Below are 14,667 nucleotides of genomic sequence, written 5' to 3' on the forward strand. Positions count from 1 at the left end.
ATATTGGGCAGTACGACGGGTTGCGCGGCATACTTTGCAGGGATAGGCGCAGTTCAATGGGTAATGACAGCATATATACGTATCATCATAACTTATTGATCGAATTGATCGAGCGCATTTTTACTAATTTTGAGTTTACAGCGTTTCAATAATAACGGACTTGAATAATCGTTGTGATTATTACTAGAGAAGCTAAAACACATTAAAGATGAAAAATTAAATTTTAGAAAGTTAACACGTTAAAAGAAACGAATATGATACAACAAAATTTCTTTCTTTACCGCTCTATCAAAATTTACAACGCTAACACGCGCGAAAAGTAAAGCGGTAAAGAAAAAAAATTTTGTTGTATCATATTTGTTTCTTTTAACGTGTTAACTTTCTAAAATTTAATTTTTTATCTTTAATGTGTTTTAGCTTCTTTAGTAATAATTGCAACAATTATTCAAGTCTGTTATAATTGAAACGCTGTAAACTCAAAATTAGTAAAAATGCGCGCGATCAATTCGATCAATAAATTATGATGCTACATATATATGCTGTCATTACCCACTGAACCGCGCCTATCCCTGCAAAGTATGTCGCGCAACCCGTCGTACTGCCCAATATGTATATGCAACACCCTGTATGTACGCCAGCAATCGCGATATTAATAGCAACTTCGAGATCAGGGCGTCGTAAAATTATTGAGTCAAATATTCGACATATATGCGAGAATCACATGCCGATATAGAGACAGCATTTAAAAGAAAAAAAAGAATTTATGGAATTTTTGGAATAATACTCCTGCTTTCATGCGCAAATAGCATTGTCGACTAGAAACGCCGATATATAATGCGATACGTCATGAAATACATGAATTATTCCAAGTGTTGATCGTATTACGCTTGTTATCCAATTGATTATCGATGCACAAAGTGCGTTTTAAGCATAGCATAGTTTCATCAAAATTAAACAGCCGGTAAATTAAAAAAATTGTTTATCAGAGATGGAAAGATTACAAAATGTTTTTAATTCTCAGTTGTATCGCTTGTGCATACTGCAAAATTAGGACATGATAATGCATAAATTATGACATTATAAATTATTATCTGACCAATAACCAAAATAAAATAATTATGAATACATAATAATTAATTAATGTCAGAATATACTACGCCTATTGCTATGAAAGTGCTATGAAAAAACAACATCTACAATGTTGTTCAGATTTCGTTTAAAGCATAATTTCTTATAATTTATATTTTATTACTTTATAATTTATATTTTATTTACTTAGTTTATCGAAAGTATCGAGATACGCCAGAGAATGAAAAAATAAGAAATAGAGAACAGATGAGAGATAGGGTATATAGGCGACTCCAAAATAGAATCTAATCGTATTGATCGCGTATATTACTAACAAGCAATTGATGTTTGCTATTATATTGCTCCGTGTTTTAACGCATTAATTGGAACTACATATCAATAGATATATCTCGATTTTGATTTCACAAAAACAATAATACATTAACAAATTATTATAATATAATAGTATATTATAATATAGTAGTAGAATCAATTGAAAATCGAATTTAACAAATTAAACATTATTTTGATATGCACATTTATCTATTGGCATTGAAGTAAGTATTAAAGAAGCAAAGTGCTTTCTATCTCGTCCCTTATTGTCTCCAATTTTATATATTTATGTATAAATGTTATTTATATAAGTTTTCCGAATGAGTCAAAATAATCATATTGTTCTAAACGTATTTAATCGTTCTTTTTCCAACTAACGAAAAAAGTACAATTACAAAATAGTGACCTAAATTCATTTATATGTTATATCAACTTGCCCTTTCAAAATTATTCAGACGTACCGAATCGTGCTCATTTCAAGCGTCAATGAACCATACAAATTCTCGAACGCAACAATTAAATTCAACGAGCCATCACGCGAGTAATCATACGCGCTCAATGAAATTGCGTGACTGCGTGCGAAATGGGACGATTCTGGGGACCTCATGGAGAGCAGTCCGATGAACCGCGAAAGCTAATTAATATCTTTGGGAAGTCGGGATGTGTATTTCGTCCTTTCAATTAAATCAAACGTGTACGCTATCTCCAAGCGTGCACGTTGTCTACGTTCGCACACGCGCATTTATAGGTGGATGTGTGTATAGGCATGCACATGACGTGGAACAAATGGTGATATTAATTACCACGATTTGCCATCTCCGATACTGAAATCGACCCCTATTAATCTAAGCTTACACCTTTCGTTCGCCTCCTTGCTTGCTTTGCAAAATAAATCAGTCTTTGTTTAACTTTATCACTTTACCGTGCTTTTGTTTCTTAATCTTTATAATATATTGTTAACTGTGTCATATTCAGAAACGTATAATTTTTCTTTCTTTTTACATTACAAAGAATTAAAATAATCTCATTAATTTAATTAATTTTTGGCAATAAATGTTTTCTCAATATAAATATTCCGTATTTCTTTACATGCACTAACTGCATAAATCTCGTCATAAATATCATAATACATAATATGCATAATATCCTAATAAAAATTTTTGCATTTATTTAAATAAATAATAATAAACGTAATTTAAGAAAGAAAGGATAAATAGAAATGCTGGAACAAATAGCTGGCTATGCTCTACTGTGCAAGCAAATAAAATTTTCAACCGCCTATTTTTCGCGCTCTACATTCCCCCAAAACAGTCGGTGGAGTCAATATATGGTTTGACTCGCCGAATTTCTGGTATTGCTTTTTCGCATGCCGCGGATCATTCGTTACACGAAGTGGCGCAAAACGATGCAGCGGGTTTACAATTCTAGTGCTGGAACATGTTTTTCGTTAAATATTGCCGCGCACTACGCGCAGAGTTCTACTTTTGAATTCGCGATTTACGATACTCAGCTTGTTAAAGCCGCATAAACAATATAATTGTCATCGTGAAACAATCGAGAGAGTTTTACAATTAAACTAATTCCACCGCAAACGAGAGAGAGAGAGGCTATGTATAAATAATAAATAAACTTGATACTAGCTAACGTATTGGATGTTTGTCATGCTATCGCTTTTCGTTGTAACAGTAACCACTGTGCGATCAAATATTAAAATAAAATATAGAAACGTACTGTGATTCCCGTGCAATAATGGTTCTGACAATTAAAACAATTAGAAATTTAAAATAGACTTTTATCGTCATGTTCAGATAAATCGTTAACATATCTATAAACAGAAATAAAAATGAAATTTTTCAAATATTTTTTTATTGAAAAACATTTCTTTTCTCTCAACTTAAACATATTACAAATGATTACATCTTTAATTAGAAAATTGAGGCTTTCGATTCAAAATTCAAAAAATTATTATATAAAAAAGATATTGGAATTATCTCATCCAAGGAGTCGCATAGTTTCCTGCTGCTTTCTTACAGTCTCTTGCATTAATTCCAAATGTCAAATTACACGCGATATTATCGACTCGAACTAGGAACAAACGCATTGTGCAATTTTCCAAAGTTACCGGGATACAGGTCGAAGGAGTCAGTCACAAAGAGAACCAGAGCGAATGAAGTCAGACGTACGTACACGATAATAGGAGCACCGGAGGGTGAAATATAACAGCAAGGTTGAGCTGCGTGCGGGTTGGGGGAGCGAGGGGGAGAGGTGGTACGGAATAAAATAGAATAAAACTACGTACTACCCTAACGCAATTTCCTCTTCTTTCGACCCTCTCGAACCGCGTACTCATAACTCGCTAAAGTGGAATATCTCGAAGAGTCTGTTTCGCCTCGCGTCCCAAGCCGGTTGTTTCTTTTTTCCCCATCCGTCGCGGAAAAGCTTTTCAATTCTTGACCAAATGGTTTAAACGCTTGTACTCTAAAAATAGATTTCGCGATTTATATGATGACGGTGTTGTTTCGTCTTCGTGAGGTATTTTCTCCCATTCTCGGCATCGAAACGATTGACGCGTTTATTTCACTTTTTCATCACTTATCAGATTCTTCTATTAAAATTTGTCAAAAACTCAGTTTTAAATTTCAATATTTAAAAAGTTTCAAAACCGTCGAACTCTTATTGATGCTTTTATCAGTCAGAACATGTATTCAATTTTCACTACGTGGCCAAATATCATTTGCGATAATCGATAAGACATCGGATAGATTCCCAGCAAGAGCATCGATAACAGCATCGTGACGATGGACATATTGTCCAATGTGGAAAGTAATAGGCAATTTCTGTATCAAATAAGCTAATACATCAATATCATTGCACGAAGTTTCCAATCGTGATATCAAGCTCAGATAGAAAAATGTCTCTTCCTGCTCATATTTCAGTCTCTTGAGTACAATCTATAGAATATCTGATTATAGTATGTGTTTCGAGATTAAAATACTCTAATAAAAATAATTCCATACAATATTATATCAACAACTATTGTAACAAGTAAATTATTATAAAAATATTAATTAATAGTGTTGCATTTCTTATTATCGCATTTATCAAGTCCTCATAAATTTTTTAAGACAACTATTGTTTAAATAAACTATTCAAATGCAATATAATAAATATATGTATATATAATTGCTTTCATTTAAAAATTATTACAATCATCAAACGCTGTAATTAATTAATATTGTCAAATCAACATAAGCTATAAAATGTTTTTAAATTACACAATGTAAAAATGCTTAATACTAGCAATATTATAATAGCAATAGTATTTTATCAAACGTTTACGCTACACTACAGTCAATAATTTAATTGCGTTTAATTATATAATTGCAATGTTATACATTGCTGAATAACGTCAAGGTAGAAAATTGTAATACTGAAAACAAAATGACAAAATAATGGAAAATAGGAAAGAATCGAGCAGATAACAAAGCTCGAATATCGAAACCGCATACAGATTGGAACGTAGATTTGATAAATCCGATAGCGATTCATCATATTTAACCTTATTCACAATAGAGAGCCCACCGGAGCTAACCAGCCGAGGGATTATCAAAAAAGGGCGAAGAGCGCGGAAGGAAGAAGCGGAAAATTATTCGCTGGTCCCGGCGAAATTGAAGCGCGAACTTCGTCGACTAACCCACACCAGCCCATTCTCACCGTCATGCATTCGCTGCCTTTGTCTCCAGGAACTGATGCGGTATCACATGTGTAAAAGTAATATCTGGTATGCGAGTACCAGTCAAAGGGGTCTCGTTTGAGTTATAAGGGAGGGCAGACTGCGTTGAACGCGGCAGCGCGCGCGCGCGCGCACTCGACGCGAGGTCGAAAGAGAAATCGCACACACATACACACAGGACGCGAGAGGGAAAAGCATCACGAGAATATGAAGCGGACTACATGTATATCTGCCATATACGCGCGTGTTGGGGACAGAGGGTTGATAAACGTCTTTCCCCGCCAACCGTCTCCCATTCGCGTCCAACCGTCTTTCCCGCAATCATCTCACCGTTGCGGTATTCATAAACTACTCAGACAACGTCTGACAAACTTTGCATCGCGGACTAGCGACGTTCCGATGTGAAATAATAGCGACCGCATACTAATGAAGATCACACATGCTCACCGGTCACGCCTGATTTTCGCTACACAATCGTAAAAATTTCCATCACAAATAATGCAAAACAAGGTATCAAATTTGATGTCACATAGAGTTTCTGACGTTTTAATGTTTCAAAATTGTTAATAATAGAAAAATTTAAAATATCTCTTTCTTTAAAAAAATATTTTAAATATGGAAAAAAGTATAAAAATAATACCATATTATTTCCTTTTAAATGTTGAGCACACAAAGCGTGTGCAATACGACTTTGCTAAAAGATATTTTATCAAAGTGAACTTAGAAATTGGATTCACGTACATGCACGTACTAAGCACAGAATATAAAAATTAATAATGTTTGCTCTAAGAGATAATTCCTTTTGTATCACTTTGAAGTCATAATAATTAAGAAAAGTTATCTCTGTTACATAACCAGGCGGACTGACCTAATTTCAAGTGCAGATAGATGGATTGACAGTTACGGAGCAAGCGGAGGTGGAAGCTGACGCGAAACGGGCTAAAATAAATAAACGCCATAATTCACGTTCAACAGTTACGAACGGTTCAATTCGCGATTGGAAGTGGTCCAATTGTGGAGCGTGATATAGTGAGCGGGTGCAAAGATAATAGAAGGGGCATGCATTACGTGCGCGCGTGAGGGGCAAACAACTCGACTTTGCCGGCGTATCGAGGGAGAGAACCATTCTACGAAATTAATTTAAAAGACAGTATTCCCTGCGCCGCGGGCTTTGCACCTGCATAATCTCGTCGCACACTCGCAGCTTCATGCCGGTTCTCCCTCCTTTCCTCCCCCACGATCCGGCCTCGCTGCCAGTTGAAAATAAGTGGATTACCTTAACTTGATAATGCGGGGATCACATTTTATCGCGTTAAAGGAAAACCTTCCATTTCTCGTCTCTCCCCCCTCCCCCCCCTCTCTCTCTCTCTCTCTTCCACGTGTAATCATCTATTTCATCGTGCCACTGATCGCAGCACGCTCATCTCCGCTCGTGCGCTTTTGCGCGGCCTAATTTTCGATTAGCTCTGATTCTGTTCATTCCTCACAATTATTTATCGCTCTTCTTATTTGTTTTTCTTTGTACAATTGCTTGAACATCTTCAACGCGACAAAAAACAAGATAAAAATTGCACATCTTCACATTTGTACACAGATTTGCAACGAATTTAACAAAGATTTCTTTATTCTACGAATTATAGAATATTTATTTCGCGCATTTCGATTTGTCAGTCTATGCGCAATAATTTCAATTCGCGTCGGGAGACAAGCGAGCATTGCACGGAAATAGAATAACAGCAAAATCGTACACACTTAATTTCACTTTGCACTTCGCTATCTCGTTTGCTACTTTACCGTTGGCGTTTTCGTGGTAACTGCGGACGCAGCCAGTGTACGTGCATCGGATGCACACGTAATGCTCACTCCATCAGTACAGTTGCAGTTAAGTTGAGAGCACTATCGCCGGAAGGGGACAAAAAAGCAGGAATGAATGGGCGGGAGGGAGGAAGAAAGACAGTTACGCGAAACAGGTGATTATCACTTTGTTGCGCGAAAACTCGCTTACTCCCCGAATAACTGCGGTCCTATATCGTTTATTGCACAGCAGCACTCATGTGTGCTAATACAGGTCGGAAGAAATATCCTCAACTAACGGAATTTGCCTTCGCTCATTAATTTGAAAACAACGATTCTACCAAACTAACACTTTCATCTGAAATTGTGATTCTCGCGGCTCGTTGCGTTATAATAAAATCCTTAAAAAAAAATCTAAATAAATAATGTTTTAAAATTGCAAGATTGTGAAGGATATTTCGAGGATTAACAAAAACGCAGCGCGGAGTAGACAAAATTTACATCTATCGTATATTCTTCTTGTTCGCGAGATAAATTACCTCAGAGAGGGATTCCTGCATTTGCCATTATTCTTTACCGAGACAAGGCAGGATAATCCGTAATCTTATCTAATGAATGTCCAGTTAAATTCAATCCTCTAAGGTTTTATAAGATTTCAGCATGCGCGCAACGTTACAAGAGCACAGAATTTCAATAGGATTTCTCTCATCGAATGCTATTGCCCATTCTGCCGTCACACTCAATTATGATATTAAACTTCTCGCTGACATGGATACGAAGCAATTTCGCAGGATTAAAGTTCCATACAAGTTCACAAACAGCGTTTCTTCCGTAAGACGCGGAAAATGAGAGGCTTTTCCGCAATGCCTCGCCGAGTTTATTCTCACAATGCTGAATTATATTTCTTTTAAAAGAGACGCGTCCGGAGTTGGGATCAAAATTATCGTGAAGGGAAATAATTATGCAAGTGGCGCATCGGCTGCAGGCGGAAAATAAGCACGTGCACGCGTCAGCTGTTATCCGATATTCCGCGGAATTATCTCTGACGTTATACTATAACTGAAAGCGCACTGTATGACGATCCCCTCTCAGTGAGGAGACATGACAATGAATGAAGTATTACGCCGAGACGGATATAAATTGAGTGTTGTGGTAGCTCCATCTGTCACATAAGCGAACAAAGGTAAACCGATATCGAGATTTGAGTTGAACGGAGAATCTGAATAAGTTTATCTTCAAGCTTGCTCGACGTATCAATTTCTCGTAAGACCTGTCGGATACACGGAGAAATACGCCCGCAAGTATTAATCGAGTTTTATCTTAACATCGATTTCGCGTCGTGAGAGAATAATTCAACTGTTTAGCTTTCTATGTTTATTACACGCAAACTTTAAACGCGACTTTAAGCAATACGTATATTGTCATTAATTATTGTACATTAAATATTTAAACTTTTCATGTGCCTAATTCGTGTATCAAAATTGGAGTAAAATTGGAGTAAAATTGATATAATGATGAACAAATAATTGTTGATTATTATTATTAATTTTTCCATCTTATCGGTTTTTCTATCGTCACTAATCATTTCATAAATAACCACATCGATATTGCAATAATATTGAGCGATGTAAGAAATGTCTTGAGAAGAAATATCCTCGACTTTATTAAATTGAATTATCAAAAGACATTTGTCGTACTAGTACGACACATATATGTCGTCACAATGACTTGGCTTTAAATCCCTGCGCGTTGAAGAATCTCGGGGCAATAATATTCACACTTGGCCTGACCCACCGTGCATGGCCCCGACGGTTGTACTTTCTCGTCGATAATCCTCCACCCACATTCACTGTTCTCCGTAGCAGACCGGGTCTATCTATCCGCGTGTCTGTAGGGTAGTTTATTATTCATTGGGGTTGCATCCCCAACGCGGATAAACGGCGCATTGTTTATGCATTAGCCTGTACCCTGCCTGCGCAACCCCTCGATCTAGCCATTGAGTTGATTCTGCCTTTTCTCACATTCCGGGCCATCAAACTTTCTCGCCTAATTGTCCTCGTATACGCAGAATGTCCGTTAAATTGTTATGACGCACCGTTTTAATTTGTATTCTAATTTGATTTCGACTATCTTTAGATTTTCACATACATTTTTGTAATTAAAGAATGTTCAGTTTGTCCGAAACACAATCAGATGAGAAAGTGTTGACTCAAGTAATTCTCTCATAATCCTTCTTCAATATTTAACTAAAATATGACGATCACGGCATTAAGAGGATCAATGCTCTCATGTGCTAAGAACTGATAATAGCTTAAAATATTAAATATAAAATGCGAGATGAAAATTCAAAGTTTGCCAAGTCCTCTTTGCCAACTAAATCGTTATAATGCCGTTATAGATAACATCTAACATGCTTCATAAGAGCAATCCCTCGTTAAACCGGCTCAGCTTTCTCGATTTGGAAGCAGCGATAGACGGTTAGGAAATGCGACCGCGCCTCTATCACCAGTTTGAATCCAAGTCCCGATAGTTCGCACGGCACGATGATTAATGGCGAACGTCTGTTCTAGACAATTGGAATATAAAATGCGCCATAGAACTAAAGGAATCTTTAAGCGAGATGGTATGAATAAAATAACCATTAATTTTGGCGGATCCATAGTCAGCCGTATGAAATTTGCAACAGAACACTTTTGTTCACTGCAATTATATTGAAAAGATCATTAGCAAAATCTCAAATGAATAAATTTAAAACGCAAAATGAACGTAATATGTATTCAACGTAATTCAATCGCATTAATAAAGAAAAATTTAAATTGTAACATTCGAGTAAATTTTATTAAGAATAATAATAATTTTATTCAGGTGCTTAACTCCATACATCGATTAACAAAAAGTAAAAAAAATAGCTCCTATTGTATTTTCCAAAATGTCATACAACTATTTTTAATAAAATTTATAATTATTTCTGTAATTGCATCATTTATTAAAAATAATAAGAGCAACAAAACATGCTTTCAAATTAAGAAATTTATTATTATTTACGCCAAGATCATTTATTAAACTATCATCTAAAAGATTTATTTAACATTTTTTAGTAAATTTTAACTTGTTTCGTATGTATACCGTTCAATTTTCATATGCAATATAGTATATGCACGCACATCTGAAAACTATATCGGAAACACGAACAGTACGAATAAAATTCGGAATTATTCCACCAAGTTATTACATATTTTCGCATTATGATAACCCTATTGTTTTAAAGTATATGATATAATGGATCGCACAGTCGTGTATGTATTTTTCGATTTTTGCATGCATTCATCGATATACATATTTGATCTTTTTAATGTTAGTTCCCTTAAAATATAATACTTATTACAGTGCCTTTTAAATAAGCTTTTATGGTGCATTTTAATTTCTTTCATACTTTTATGTTTGCGTAAAATTACAGCTCGTTCGCTAAAAAAAAAAAAATGTCTAATAAAACTAAAAATGATTTCAAAAGGTATAATTTCAACTATCTACAAACAAAACATTTGTAATGAAAATTATTATAGTATATTACGATAGCATGCTTTTTATAGGTATTTAACTAAATGGGTTATCTTTTTTATCATAATTTCAATGAATTGCTTGCACATTTTGCACATATAGCGCTGCACAATAGCTGAAATAACATTGATTTGTTTGTAATTTTATTATTTAAATGTTATTCAAATCACAAATGCCGGAGGCAAAATAAAAAATATTTTTCTAAATAATTATACATCAAATTTAGTTGTTGGTAATCAAAAAAATACCTTCAAATTTATTTACAGATATTACTTGGTATCTATTTAGAATCTTGTACGTGAGATATATTATTTATTATTATATGTATACCGTAATTTACTTTTTAGTAAATTATACTTATAATAAGTTTATTTGATTTGATTTTTGTAACTTAAATTATTTTATTTTAACAACGCAAACAAACGAAAGTGGTGTCAGGAGCTTTCGTTTCTGACACACATCGAACTTTTGATACTCGAAAGAATACGTGACGCGCATACACGCATGCAAGCGTGAAGATACGACTGAAGTGCACACGACAGAAAGTCGAGCCACAGATTTTCTTCGATCTCGATTTTCAAGCAACACCTTTTTACAGGTGGCAACCAAGACATAATCTCAGTCGGGAAGCCTTCTCTTGGCAAAACAATAGTTTCGACCGGTAATCCCGGACTGTGTTTTAATCTGAAAGAACACCGCTACGTCGCTGATTGCATTGCATAGTAATCTTAGTTTTTATCGCGTCTCGAGATTGGTGGAGGTGTCGACCAGGAGTTTCTACGTGTATCAGGCTGGTGCAATCTGCATTATACACGCCATCACGTATAATTGTGAAAAGAGTAAGAGAGCGCGGACCAGACGGCAAGAGAAAAATATCCGCACAATATTCCGATTCGCTAACATCATTTGCGTGCATATACTTATTCATTATAAATTTGAATGTGCAATACATGTAAATCAAGATAATATCAGTTCTCTGTAAATGCAACTATCAATGGCATTTCTTGCCATGCACATTTCTGGATAATAATTAAAATGTTAGAGAATCAGTCATTATTAATGATAATGTTATACCATTAAAGATCGACTAATTCGATATTTTATATTTCGACGCGAAACGTTAGCTTTCTGAAGTTGACAAATGAAAACATTCGAAACGCGACTGTCGTGAGCTTAGCGTGCAAATATCACATCGATATTCTGAGGAATAAAAAATATTGGGACAGAAACGTTTGAACAAACGATAACAAAAGCCATAAAAAAAGTCGATATTATCGGCTGACTATGTCAATCGACAGAGACAACTTGCTGTTTTAATTAATAGTCTAAAAAGGATAGTATATAACCAATGTTGCTGGATCGGAGAAACTTGTATATCGCAAAACACCACATCAACGTGCCGACGACATATAACGGCGCTACCATAAATCTACCAGTTCAGCAATATAGATTTTGTCACAGTTTTCTCCAATTTTTATAAGGATATTTAAGAGACCTGAACGTTTATGTGCCTGCTGATTAGTAAACTGCAGATAATGCGTTTATCGTCCTCTCCACCATTCACCGGCAATAATTAATTACTTTAGAAGACCTTTTAAGTCGTTGACCGCGACGCAACGTAATTATCGCAAACAGCCTCATAATGACGCAAAATTTATGCATTGTGACAAACTTACGGTATCACGGCGCTATTAAATCATGCATAATGCTCGAAGCTTTTTTTCGAGCATCCTAATAGAAACTAACGATTTTCGCAAAAGTCGCACCATGTGCACAAATCGATGTAATACTGATGCTTCCGATATTACTGTCATTTTTGATTTCGCAATTACATAAACGCTTCACATCTGTGACAAGCCAAAATTTATTTTAGAGTTTAAAATTCTTATTATCTTTTATACCTATAAAATTATTTATTGTTTAAATTTGCAATACGTATACAAAAATTTAATTAAAAATTTAATTAAATAATTTAATTAAATTTCAGATTTTATAATAAATTAATTAATTTTTACTACAATAAATGTTTATTACGGAAAATAATATGCAGTATTTAAATAAAAGTAAAAGAAATAAAATAAAATTTTTTTACTTTCTTTACATTTATTTAATTTTTAGATTTTTAAAAATTTCAAGGTTATAACTTTATACACATCTTAACTTGATTTTTTATTTTTAATCACAATTATTTGATTTTGTATGATGTGTGTGTGTGTGTGTTTCTGGTCGTCAAATTTTTATAAAGCACATCAACGATAATAAATAATAATAAGCACAAATTACAAAATGTCGCAATATTAGCGAAATAATGCCACATCTTTCTGATGAACGTAATGGAAAATAAGCAAAAACCGAACAAGATTTTTCCCGAAAATTGTTGTTGAAAAATTATTAAAAAACGGCAAATGGGAATCGATCGTTTCATCAAACCTTCAATATAAAAAAGAACGCAATAAAGTCAGTGATATTGAAACCAATACAGATACGTCGCTACTGGAAATAAACTATGCGGATTTACGATAATGAATCAATCGGATTACGTACAGTTTGCGAGCGTAAATTAAAGTGTGCACGATGGAAACCAAGGAATACAAATAGTCTGCTTATCAGAGGACATTGACGTAAAGAATGTTATTGAACAATGTTGTACGATGTAGCCATATAAAATCCTCCTCGGGATAAAAACGCGATTTTAAACGAAATACGCACACACGAATGAAAACGTGCCGAGTTTTCAATGCGGAATTAATGGTTTCATAAGTAATGAATAAAAATTACGCTTAAAAGCACACCAATTCGCTCCCAGGACTATCTGGAAAAATGCAAAAGCGTTGTATTCGCAGAATCAACGAATGAATTAAATTCCGTGAGAGTTATCTATGAATTGATTGCTCTTAGCTCAGTTTTATGTCCGTGCGAAATTTAACGAAAAGTTAAATCATCTATATCATCTCGCATTTCAAAATGTCGATTAATTGCATACAATTACGAGTAGTATTTCGCGTAAATTAAACTGAATAATTAAAGCAATGAATTCAAAATAATTGGGAAAGCTGTCTAGGTTGAAATGGGAGAAAAGCTGCTTTCTCGTTATGTATTAATTAAAACAGTATAATGATAAATTTAATCTATGAAACAATTCTGTAATTAAAATTCAAAAAACTATGTCGCTTTCATATGTGCTGTCGCATCTATCACAGACGCATCCAAATTTTCTCCATTAATCACATTGATTGTGTGCATTTTATTAAAACAGACGTAGCTAAAATTTAAATAGGGAAAACTAGATTCCTAACTTCGCAAGGTATTTCACTTGAGTTCTCGGACATTGTAATTTACTTCTTTGTGTCAATCGGAAAAGTAATCTAACGTGCCAATGAGAAAAATCGCGGCGGCGAGATAGACATCCCATCCTCCGAAACGATGCATACGCATTACTCGTCACTCTTTCGGACAGACTCATTCCCCGCTGTCTAATTCTGTTCGCAGCCTTCGCGAATATTTCATTACCACCATTTCTCGGCTTATACCGAGGAAGTTCAGTTACGAGAGGTTTATATAGTCGTTAATTACGTCAAGTACCATTACTTCGTTTGCATTATAATTCCTTTTTACGATTATTATTGAAAATGAAACAAAACTGAAAAAACAAAGGAACGCTTCATTTAAATAAAACTTTGATTGTTCAGAAATCACTGTAGTTTTACAAGTATTATATTATGAGTCATAAATTACTATTTCAGTGTTTTAAATACAATATAATAATTCAATAAAACGCGACATAACATAAAGATTTTACAATTGTTTGTGGTAATAATGGCAGCGAATAAAAAAAACATTTAAAATAGCAAGATCACCAGTTATAAACTGTTCATTAATTTTATATTAAAAGAACAAATTTTTATTGATGAAAGATGGAGCATGTAACGTTACGCAAGTTGAACCATTAATAATCATGTAAAATAGCGAGATATATAAGAGATATACCTATAAACACTGTGTGCATGTTACAACAGCTCAATGAGAAAGATTTAATTTCCGATACAATACTATGTATATCTAGCTATACAGCAGCACCATTTTCAGCGTAATAATACTTGGCGCAATACTTTATATGATATCTGGTTGAAAAATCGCTACTAATGAAGGCATAAATATGAGTGTTCATTGAATTACGGCGC

The 14,667-nt window shown here is 34.4% G+C and overlaps 1 protein-coding gene across 9 annotated transcripts in view; it reads right to left on the minus strand.

Annotated features, from left to right (window-relative positions):
* The window catches only part of LOC105675915 (immunoglobulin superfamily DCC subclass member 4-like), a 339,899-nt gene that overhangs the window by 204,047 nt on the left and 121,185 nt on the right, over window positions 1-14,667 (minus strand). The gene's annotated exons all lie outside the window — the stretch shown is intronic.

The sequence above is a fragment of the Linepithema humile genome, chromosome 3 (assembly GCF_040581485.1).
Source record: "Linepithema humile isolate Giens D197 chromosome 3, Lhum_UNIL_v1.0, whole genome shotgun sequence".
In the NCBI taxonomy this organism is placed as follows: domain Eukaryota; kingdom Metazoa; phylum Arthropoda; class Insecta; order Hymenoptera; family Formicidae; genus Linepithema; species Linepithema humile.